Source organism: Trachymyrmex septentrionalis, unplaced genomic scaffold, assembly GCF_001594115.1.
Source record: "Trachymyrmex septentrionalis isolate Tsep2-gDNA-1 unplaced genomic scaffold, Tsep1.0 scaffold87, whole genome shotgun sequence".
NCBI classification, from domain to species: domain Eukaryota; kingdom Metazoa; phylum Arthropoda; class Insecta; order Hymenoptera; family Formicidae; genus Trachymyrmex; species Trachymyrmex septentrionalis.
Genome location: NW_017306059.1, coordinates 4,273,326 through 4,285,834, shown reverse-complemented (window position 1 = coordinate 4,285,834; position 12,509 = coordinate 4,273,326).

The window sequence follows — 12,509 nt, the reverse complement described above, 5'->3', positions numbered from 1 at the left end:
ATGTGTGGCAGAGATGTAATTCTCCTACTTCCTTCCTTTCCTTTTTTATTTCCTTTTTTAATAAGATTAATTTCAAAATAAAATAAATCACGTCTCTGTATATCTGTCCGGTTCGAACGTGATATTTTATTCATTTGTTGCGTCAAACGACACTTTAACTTTATGTCGACATCGCCGCGAGTTTCTATTTTCCTTCATTCGCGCTCGTTTGACAATTTTACAATTTCGCGCGGGAGGTGGTACAGGTTTATAATACGTCGTATTTATAATACATTTCAAGCTTTATGACCGAGCAGCGCATCTCGCCGCGAATAGTTTCTTCCACACCCGACGCACTTTCTCGTTCCCGTCAAACTTTACTTTGTGCGAGTCATCGCTCATAGAAATTGATGCGTCGATCTATAATAAAATATTATACCACAATGCAAATATAAGAGCAAAGATATTTCGCAAGAATACTCGTTTCTCTTTATAAAAATGAATTAATATCACAAACCCACGATGACACTGACGTAAGAATGACAAAATTTGCATGACGTAAAATTCATTAATAGTATCATTTTTAATCAGAATTAATAGTCATTTAACATTTATTTTTTTATTTTACTGAGACGATCGCTGAATTCAAATACAACGTAAGATTGCACACGAAGAAAAATGTTTGGATGAATTAATTGAAATTCTGATAAATACTAGAATTCTAATTGAGATAATCAGTTAAAAAAGCAGACTTAATCAGAATTTGGATCATTTTCCACCAAAGATTCCGTGAATTAAATCAAAGATTTTTCTTCATACATACACATTTAGTGTGCACTTCATTACACGTGAAACACAAAGTTGCGGACACGTTTAGTTCCATTACATGTAATTGTATTCAAGTCATATATTGAAGAGGGGACCCAAGAAATGATTGAAACGTCTATTATTTATTCTTGTGTCAAACAATGTACTCGTGATTATCTAGTGACGCCTCGTATTAGCATTATTACAATTTCATCACTGAATACTTGCGTTATATTTATACACTGAAAAAATTCCTAGTTGAAAATAGACAAAGCAAAAAATTATAATGGATTTAACCAGGAAATTCGGATTCGTCCATCGTTTTCCAATCAGAATTCCAATTAATATAATCAGATCTCTTTTTCCAGTGATATATCTTCACATTGCAAACGCACAATCGAAGTAACGAAAAGAAAGATCTATCGCAGCGCGAATTAAGAAGAGCACGTTTTAATCGTCCCGGCGTATCAATGCTGTTTAATTTAATTATTAGCGATCGGGCAGTGCTATCGACTTCACTGGAGATTAATGTAATGACGACTCACACGGACGAGCGATCCATCATCGGTCGCGGTCGTGCGGCCCCGGCGCGGGATTTTTGTTTCCAATGCCACGAGAGTCAGCCTTGCCGAGTCTCTGGAGCCGTCGAAGATTATGCACGGATGGCGAACGCCGCGAAGGTGAGGTGTGCAAGCTCGTAAGGATACTTGCTCCGCACACGCTCTGTCCAGAAACCCGCGGAGTATTACTCGAGCGTCCATTGCCATTGGCTTTGCTCTCGCGCGCGCGTTATTACACAGTTAGCTCTATCCACGGCGCGAACCATAAATCACGAGGTACGATCCTCGGCGCTAACGGTGCTTCGAAAAATTGCGCGGACGTGCGCGCGACCACGGTTGCGCGCGATCCACGAAAAATCGTTACTTCGAACTCATCAGCTGATCGCCCGGTGTAACACACCGTGAGAACGGTGACTCTAATTGCGCAAATTACGCGCCTTTGTGCGACCGCCACGGATTATTAATATTCCCGTAGTTATGTATTGCGTCTACGGACGAGTACTCTCGCCGCGAAGGACGCGTCCATTAACCGAAAATACCGAGAAACCAGCGGCTCTTGCGCCAGAGTAAACGCACTCACGCACGCGAGAACGTGCGTGGAGCGAGTGACAAAGGAGCGAGATGACACGCGCGGGAAGAATTATTTTGTTCGACTATCGCAAAATTTAATTGGATAAACATCGAATCTCGAGAAAAATTTTGTTCGACTTGAAAATAATTACCTAGGATATTTAAGCATAATGGACAATGCTGCAGAAAGAGCGTTTTGACATTCTAGCAATCGATTTGAGCGTCTATAATAATTATTTCGATGATCCAATAAAGTTATTTTCAGATCTGTATCTAGCTTTTTAGATATTTCGGCAAAGCCATCGTTTTTGTGTGCTGACGTGAACTTTTCCTCTCTCTCTCTCTCTCTCTCTCACCAGAGGATGGAGTTACCGCGAAAAAAAGAAATAAGAGGCAAGTTTACGCCACTGTCGGTGCGCGCTAGTTGTATGCAAATAGGACGGGATAAAAATTGATCAACGTCAGCCACCCGATGAATCTCCGAAGCCAATCAGCGTGTCTCATTAACCCCCCGCCCCCATCGAACAGTGCCCGTCAGTTTGGTGGCGAGGCGTCCCGCTGCTCCGGGTATACTCCAGGCTACGAGCGAGCGGAACGGCCTAGCGGAGCGCCGTTTGCGCGGCGTGTCGCAGAGCGTGAGAATCACTGCATCCCAATTGATCCTAGGGTCAATGAAGCTGTTGAATGATGACCACTGACAGGTGCATTCACAGGATTGCGCATAATACCGCGCAAGAGTTGCCTACGAGTTTTCAGCCGTTGCCTGCCTGTCCGTTCCCTCCACACTCGCCTTCTCTCTTCTCTCTATTACCCTCTCCGGGCTCGTCGCGTCCTCCGGCACCGTCGCTCCTTCGCCTTCCGCCTCCTTCTTTCCCTCTTCCCAGGGCACCCTCTCTCCATCTCACTGAGTGCAGTGCCTGGCCTTCCCACCCCCCCCTCCCCCCGCCCCCGTCCAGGGAGACGTGCAGGAGAAAACGAGCGAGCGCATTATGTATACGCCCGCATTATCCGTACAACCGCGCCGCGATCGCTAATTGTCCATAGAAATCGAAACTGCGTTCCTGCAAGTCACCGCGCGCTTGTGCGCGGCTTGCCCCGTCCTCTGTCCTGCCCGCCTGACTCATCTTTTGTTCGTAGGAGATTCTCAACCCTTCCATCTCCGCGTCATTCCGAATCGGAATGATGCGGCGCGAAGGTTCCGCTCGATCGACAAATCGCACGTCTGTCTCTATCGCGTCGGGCACTCGTAATTGATTTATCAGCGCCTCGGTTGCTGGGCATATATACGTGGTGCGGCGCTGCCCCTTTATATTCCAGCCGTTAAAGGCGCTAACTTAACGAGCAGCCAGCCACCCCTCGCGTACGGAGTGCCGATGTGCCGTGCCATGCCGTGCCATGCCATGCGCGGTGCAAACGTGCAAACGTGCGCGCGCTTAAAGCTTAAGTGGTACAAAGCTGTCCGCGATTGACGCTACGTTCGCACCCGCCGGGCGTTCGCGCACCGGTAAATGCAGCCGATTCATCATGGAATCATTCGCGCCGGGGGAATTCATTTATATTAATGAATGACTTATTAATCACGGCCCGGCACGACGAGAGCCGGCTGTGCGGCGATGCGGCCGGGTATCGGCCGTAGCCTCCGCGGAATATCAATTATTGTTCTCTCGCGGCCGCAGCGGCCAACGCGATTCCGAAGGGAAAACGATGCGCCGAGAGTCGGTCACGCGTTCGAATCATCAACAATTCCGATCCAATCTGCAGTTTGAGTATACGAGGGAAAAGAAAAAAAAATCGCTATCAGTAAAATGACGTAAATAACGTCGTGTAATAAGTGTTAAAAATTGGTGTGCGCGCGCGCGCGCGCGCGTGTGTGTGTGTGTGTGAAATTGATTTATACTTTAGACCGTCTCGCAAATTTGATTTGACAGCTTCCTCTCCTCGAGTCCCGTTGCAACAATATTCGTGACGCCGAGATATGATACCGCGAAGCGACGTGGGCATCGCTCAAGACGAAGTAGAGATAACAAGAATTCTTTTTCGAGGCCGTATTATATATCAGGTACAAGGATCTTCGCAGGATTTAACTACGTGACCCTGCCACGGACTTAGAGACGCAAAATGCGTCTGTCTGTCTATCGACATCGGCTTCGACATCGGTTCATCGAGGTTGATTAACTCCCGATACAGCGTGAGAAATCGACTCAAGACCAGATGCTCCCCCGTAATGTGATACGTGTACGCGCCAGCTAGGCCCGAAGTTTCCCACTTCGCCAGCGCGCTTTTCCACTTCCGAGAGAGCGCGCGTTACGTCCGTAAGACGTAAACACGCGCGCGGTAATTTATCAGACGCGCGGAAATGTTTTGCCGGTCCGGGCCGAGCCGGTCATAAATCGGCCGGCTCGTATATAAATTTCGGCGCGTCAATAAATGTCGGCTAAATGTCGCCTTGTAACAGCCGTCGCACCTAACGCTCGATCGATCGAGCTTCAAGGACGAGCGATTTATGATATAAGGATACATAATATCCTTGCGTGGGACAGCCGCCGGTGAAAACGGTACGAGACGAATCCTTCTTCCTCGAGAGATAAAAGGAGGATCGTAGGTGCTTTCCGCACGCAGGCTGCTTACGAGCACAGCTGTCGGGCTGCCCGTTGATGACGGGAGAGCGAGAAAGATGTTTTCGATCGCACAGCCGTCGCGGTGGTCGAATTGTAATGGACCGCAATTATCCGTGCGTCCATTCACGTTGCCTCGGTCTAAAGAGATCTCATTATGCCCACCGCTCCTGGCAGCAGAGCGAGAAAAGGGTTGGCCATGAATTACTACTCGGCGCGCAAGGGGTTGACCGCTTTATACAACCGGGAGCTGATTAACGGTGCCCCAGGACACTAACGATCTCGCGTTACCGAGATATAAATGATGATATTAACAATCTTATAAACCGCATCGTGGGAGTCGGTCGAAGGTGAAACGCCGTTACTGGCTGGAGTAATTAAGATCTTAATTAGGTATTCATTCGCGTACGTGAGTGCGGCTCAATCCTTCTATTCCCTTCCCGCCCGGCCGGCCTGCCTGCCTGTCCGTTTGCCTTAAACACATCGACATCGATGACACGGTAAAAGTTTCATAAATCTGCGATCGTCTCGACACGGGGTAAATTGCGTTGTTCGCATCGCCGCACGTAAATTTCTTTATAGCACGTAATTCAATTACCGATTTGCTGGGAGTATAATTTCACCGAGAATGCCGTGTCATTTTTTTTCCATTGTTCTCAATTCGATGTCAGGAACCGTCACCTGATACGACAGTATTTTGAAGACGTCAAAGTTATCATTAGCGAGTTTTCGACGATTCGTGTACATTGCGTTGATCGCATTAACCTTTCTGCGAATTTATTGAATCCAGACCGAAGCGAATCCGCACCGTGGAGAGATCGGAGTGCGATTTTTATTTCTCCGTTTGCGTGAGGAATTTCAACGATCCGATTGTCCGGCTAACAATGCGAAGACCCGGGATACCGGCGAGCGGCGAGCGCCATAATTCCGACGGCACTGGGCGCCGAAACGTCGGGGTAATTAAAATATTTAGACGGGCGCGAGGATAGCACGTGAGCACGTGAAAGCTCGCGAGGCTGCCTCGTAGTGGGCCGGATAATAAAGTAAGAGGGCCGGAATGCCACTCGATCGTATCAGCGACGACTTTTATGCTTCCTTATGCCGACCACCACGGTGGCCGTGCGGAACGCCATGACGCTCGACGTCTCGTAAACAAGCCAATCCGAGTCCGGCAATCGGCTTTATTCCGTGCGGGATAGAGACACTTTAGGGGTAATGCGATACCCAGGGGCACGGAATAAAATCGAGATCAATGTCCGTATCTCAGGAGAGCTCGAATAGCAGGGGGTTCGCGTAAACGAGGAAGCGGGATGTCGCGGAGATGTTTTATGTATGTACGTCGAAAACGGAATAGAACGCATACACAGCTGAATATTATAAATCCAAAGGAGTCATTTTTTTTTTAGTTATTTTTATTTATTTAGTATATTATTTCTTTATAACAGTGTCCAAATGGATTCCAGTTCGAATCATATTGGACCACCCCAAATGAAACGAAACATATAGCGATAATCTTTTTATACATGTATAATATTGATGTGTACAGAAGCTAGAGAAAATAATGTGAATACGTGAGAAATATATCACTTGTATTATTATAAGAAATTAGCCTATTATTGTCTTTAATACAGATTATATTTATATCCGTGTTGGAATAGTATCCATGCTTGGAATAATGTAGCAACTGATACAATGCAATGTTACATCATTCTTTAAAATACATATCTTCTAGTAAAATAAATATATATATGTATACACATACGCATGTATACATGCATACAATACAGAAGATGGACAGAATAATATAAACATCTGCAAAGTACATTATTCATTTTACTACTTGTGTTATTGCTAAAAGGTTGACTTATTTACTTTTAATATACATTCTATTCTTATTAGAATATATATATATATAAATAATATTTGTAATATTAGGTTGAGTAAAAAGTCATCGCGTATTTTTTAGCTCAAAGTTGTATATACAATATCTTCGTCAGTAATGAATGAAATTCAAATTAAAAAAAAGGGTTTTAAAGCTTGAAATCTCTACTTTTAAAAGCTTATCACATTTTTTAAATTTATATGAGTTTGATAATTTTTACATACCAAAAACTACGAGCTGAAAAAGATGAAAAATTTTCTTCTCACTTTGTGGATTTGTAACGTGTCCAAAACGAATTTGAGAAAATTTTCGATTACCTATCGTGAAAGCTTGATACTTTCCCTACAAAATCGTTTTTTTTTTAATATTCCTACGACTTTTGATTACTGAGTTATCGCGGATTAAATAAAAGAATTATTTTGACTTTAATTGCTCATAACTCCATTAAAAATTGTCGTATCGTATAATTTAAAAAAGAGATTTTTAAAGCTGAAACTTTACTCTATCAAGATATATTTATATTGTTGGTAAGAAAGTAATTGCGGTTTTTACTGATAGATTTAAAAAAAAACGCGATGACTTTTTACTTAACCTAATATATTCTTGACTGAATGTCTCTCTAATTCGGAGATAACCCCTTTCCTGCGTCTGTAAAAAATCTTTTCGCTCGTAATAAGCGCTACCTATATTTCTCTATACGATAACTTACCGAACGCGTCACGTATAACAGCGATAGCGAATGGCCGCGCGGAGAACATGAGAAAAGTGACATACGTGCTGCCGGAGGCGTGGCCGCGTGTGTGAATTTGATGTTTGAGTTCCTCGTACGTGCACCTGGTCGTTACCTCCGTCCGTCTCATCGGCCACGCTTGACTGACAGCTCCAAAGGATAAAACGTACATAAACACAGATACGGCGCGACTCGCGCAACCTCGCGTACCGTGCAATTCATCTCCTCCACGCGAATAATCACTAGCGCGCCGATGAAATTCAATTTCCGTCACTTCCGTGGAAGACGCGTATTCTGAATCGCGTTCATTAGGCACGTCGTTCCCAACCCCTTGTCCGTCGCGTGACGGGGCAGAAGATAAGGAGGAGGTAGGGGTGCTGCGCCTGCGATGCTGCCTGATGTTAATAAAAGGATACATTGACGCTCTCGCGCTATCAGATCGCTGGGAAAAGGGCACGCATTGCTTCTCGGAACGCGCCATGTCTCTTTAACGCTTCGGACAGATGGGAGAAGATAAAAGAGAACGATGTTACCCTAATTATCAAAGTTAGGAGTCTCTTCCTAATAGTATATACAGCGCTAACGGTCTTTTCGATCAAATTTATATTGTTAGTTTTGTCGTAATAATAAAAGAAATATTCAGAAGGTGAGAAAATATTATACAATATATTAGAGATAAAAAAAAATTATAAATAAACTTTACGTACAATGGATACAAATCAGATATATATCTATAATATGTCTCTTTTATTTCTAACATTTAACATTTATATTCCTGTTCCTAATATTTCTTCTATTATACAGAACCATACTTATTATGCGATGTAATATTTGATTTTGTAAATATATAAATTAATACATAAAATCTTTTCAATCCCCTTTCCAATCTTGACGTTGTATTGAAATTCTAAAAATAAAGTAGAAGTGGAGATTTTTGAAATTTTTTGCAAGAGAGTTAAAGTATTTCCCGTAAAAATCTATCATCTATCTCGGACGTTTTAAATAATATTTATCTGGAAGATGTTATCGCCTCATCCTTGTAAACCGATGTATTCATATAAATGCGTTGAAAAGAAAGGCGTCAAAGTTTATTCGCATTCCACGTCGGTGTAATTTCAACGACCCTCGTCACTTGCCGAGGAAAACGAGAAAGACAGCAGAAGGGTGGTGCGAGAGGGGGAGAGGGGCGAGGTTAGGGAGGAGGGGAGGGGGGGATGATGTGTTAGGGAGGCTAGATGAGGCAAGTGCTCGGCTGTGCGATTCGCAAGTAGCGATTATCGGGGTAACGCGAAGAGTCGTTAATTATCGTCGGCTCTCGCGCCTCTCTCCGTGGCCGTCGCGAGGCCTCGCGCTTTTAATTGCGCCACGACCCATTTCACCGACAGGTGTTTAGAGCCGTAATGGGCAATCGTGCCAATGGAGTCGGACTTACTTGGAGCTGCGGGAAGTGCGCGATAACGCCCCGAAGAGGCCGGGTCGGAAGAATGCGAGAGCGCGCAAAGCCCTGCGAGAGCGCGGACTCCTCGAAGAAGCAAGAACTTGTAATGAGATATAACTGTTTCGCCGTCGTGAAATCTGTTATTGTTTATTAAGAATTGCTTTTTGCGAGTGCTACGTGCGCGAGCACGTACCGGCCGGCTGGTTAATGGAGAAAGAGAATTGAACGTCAATGCGGCTTGGTATTCGTAGACTTGGTGATTAAGACCCCCGCCGTAGAGCGTTCCCATGTTCGAGACTTCCGTCGTATTCAAGCGGCGCGGGTTGCTTCCCATTTCATAGCACGTAGTTAAATACGTTTTGTACAACCTTAGAAAAAAATATTTCAAGCTTGATTTATATGAATGTACGTAAATAATGGTAAGACTAAAGAATTTTAAGAGAGAAACAATGGCAAATATAATACATATATGAGCAACAGCGCTGTAATTGATAGATGAAAATTAAATACATTTTATTAATTGTGTAAGCGAAAAATATAAATCAATTAATGTAGAATGTTTCGACTCCTCTTAGAGTCATTCTCCAGCTTATAATTAGCGATTCAATTTAAAGTGTTATTACCCGAATTTTTTATAGAATTTTTACAGAAAAAAAATCATCCTTGTAGTATACAGTTTAAATTTACCTGCTATTTTTAATTTTTTTCATCATACAACAGACACTTCGACAGCAGCTTCTATTTGAAATGTTATACGTACAGTGAACAACAATCGGCTTGTTTTCAAAATGCATTCTTCAATCTTGACGAGGATCGATGCACCGTGAGCGAATTGATCTGAGCGAATTGATCAGGGTCGCGCGTGGGTGTGCGATCTTTTGAGCAAAGCCGCGCCGGAGATTATCTCCATTATCTCGCTCTATCGCGCACGATCCTAAGATCTCACCCCAAGATACGATCGCGAGCACAAGCGATCGAGCATCTTTGCTCGCGCGCGGTACAGAGGAGGGCCAGGATCCAACCGTTCCATTACGATCTTACAGGTCGTGCTATACTCTCCTCTGTGCCTCCTTCTTATAAACAGTACTGCTCTCCACATACCGCGATCCTCGTGCTCGACGATCGAACGTTTGACTACAGCAACTTGGGTCATCTGGGACCCAAAGCGAAAATTTTAGACGACTGTATAATCTCTGCGATTGCGGTTACTTAGATATGAGATTCTACAAATTATAAGTAAAAAGACTTCAAAACCTTCCTTTATCAGTCGCCTTTATCAGGGGATTCACTTGTATTTTGTACTTCAAATAGGACAGGATAAAACTTTGCTGTAGTTTTCGTAGCTGTACAGTTGAGAGTTAATAACTTTTTATATTTATCATTTTTTTTTTTTGTACGATGATGAAAGTAATATTCAAATAATATTCGAATAAAATTTGACATGATGGTATTTTAAACGTCTCCAAATCTCAACATCTCTTGTTACTCATCGTTTAATATTCATTTAATTTTCACTTATACAAAACGAGCTGCTTTGAATTATTACTTTCGATTTGAAGTAAAATAATATTTATTATCCACGCTGAACGTGGAGAGAACGTGGAATTCGCAAGTCCGCATAATGTCATGACTAGAGAGAGCGTGCTCTCGAATCGTCGGTGGAGGATTTAGCCGATTCGCCATCATGCATCAGTGTATCGGCGCGTCGTCGAGATCCGCGATATCTGCTTGGTGATCTCCTGACGATTTGTCAGCGCTCGACTGGCCGTGTACCCGCCTTATCGAATATGTATCGGACACCGTGTGTTTACTGCGATGAGCTTTCGTATGCACGTATGCACGTATGCACGTGTACGTAGCCGATCGGATTACCGGCGAGCGATACACCGAGAGAAATCGCCGATTTATTCCCCTTTGATTGATTCGAATCTCGACTCATTTTTCGAGTGTTGATTTGTGTCGCGCGTTGACTATAATCCAGATCGTAATAATCTCTTATCTTTTATACAAAAAATTAAGAGTAGAATTAGGTAGGATAACATTCTAATTAAGTTATAAAACAAAATTTATTTCGTACTCTCTAAATTTCTTGGAGTAAAAAACTTCACTCGAAAATGGATGATGATACTGTTGAAGTGACTTTTCATTCATGTGAAGTCAGTTCTTTATGTTGTAAATTTTGTCACTCGTATAATTAAAGATTTTTCACTCGTAATTAAAATGATTGGTGTTCTTTTCGAAATAAAAGAAACATTCAGTGTTTCAAAAATTTAGAAAGTAGATTGTTCGAATAATCTACATAAATAAATTTGCAATTTTTGTCGCTGTGTACAATAATACCGTCTAACAAAATAGACTCTTGCGTCGACGCGTTACAGCTAGCTCGTTAGATTCCAGGTTTTTTTTCGTAACATTAAAACCAGTATCTGTGGATAGAGCGCGCTATCTAAAATTTCAAGAACAAGATGCAGCTTCGATCGTATATTTGTTACGCGACCAGGCTTCCGATATTAGAACTGGTCGTACGTTTTACTATTTATGTAGTTAGTCGTTACGCGTTAGTCACATTACGGCCCGAAATAATTTCGGGACCACACGATAAACATTCTCGTGTCGACCGGTTCTCGTTATCTCGACTGATGCCCCCGATGTGGAGCTCTCCGATTATAAAAGATTCGAAGCGGCAGACTACGATATTAGCTTCTCGGGGCCGCGGATGAAGTGGTATCCCTTGTAAGCCTAATTTTCTTCGGAAGGCAGCTCATTTGAAATTCAATATGGAAAAAAAGGTCAGACTAATATTTTTCAAGAAGATACGGACCTGTTTCTGTTAGTTCGATCGCAGTTACAGATCGTTTGAGAAATTTCAAAACCGTAGTTGAAACTCTCTCTCTCTCTCTCTCTCTCTCTCTCTCTAAAAACTTAATATTAAAAATGTGTACTTCTAAAGGAGCGATCTAATCGCCATCAAAATAAATTCAAGTAAAGATCCATCGGAAAGTCTGCTTCATAAAAGATTGCAGTAAAATAGAAATTTAGATAATAAGAAGCGTGAATCGATCTCATACGGAGTCCTATTGACACTTTCCACGTTACGTCGTGCTCGGTATACCCAGATACACGAATTCTTAGATCAAAAGCTTGGCGCGTCTAGCGTCTCTCTCGATAAAACGAGAGAGTGCTACGCTACGGCAGAGCGCGCCGCCGTTTAAATACTGGTAATAGCGCTTAATACATCGCCGGCAGATAACAATCACTGGAGAAACGCGGCGATACGCGGGCCTCTTCGGAGTTTTACCTGGCTCTATCTCGCTAGGGCCCCGTACAAACGATCGCGAGAGGAATCGGGCGTAGAAGAGGCTCTTCCCCTTGGCTCGTCTTCGATTTCTTTCCGTCCTTACGCCTCCCATTCCTTGCCCTTCTTCTCCCTGGACAGATCCGTCTCGCGTGCGAGTCGCGAGATCGATTTCTTAGATGCGCCCCGGCGACGCGCCGAAAGGAAGTTCGTGAGATATACAGCCGGGACGCGATCGAGCCTTGATCTCCGGAAGACGGGAAAGGAAGGGTGGGAGGGAGGAATATTGCCTGATATTTCACGGCATAATATAAATTGCGACCCGGCTCACATCTCCGTCCCCGCGTGATTTTCTTCTTAGCGCAGAATATCGGAAATCGATCTTGACCTTTTCAGATTTATCGCTCGAGTCTCACGACGAGCCGGAGCGGAACTACTCAGAACTTTACAGTGTCACGCGAATGCTGCGCCCTTCTCTCTTCCACGACGATTCTCTCGCCGACAATCGGAGCAGTCGTAAAGTCTCACTATCGATCGTTCGGCGCGAGAGACGCGTACGTCGAAGGGAAGCGCGACTGATTACACATTTCCGTCACGGTGGAAAGGAGAGTGACGCTGTGTGTGCGTGCGTGC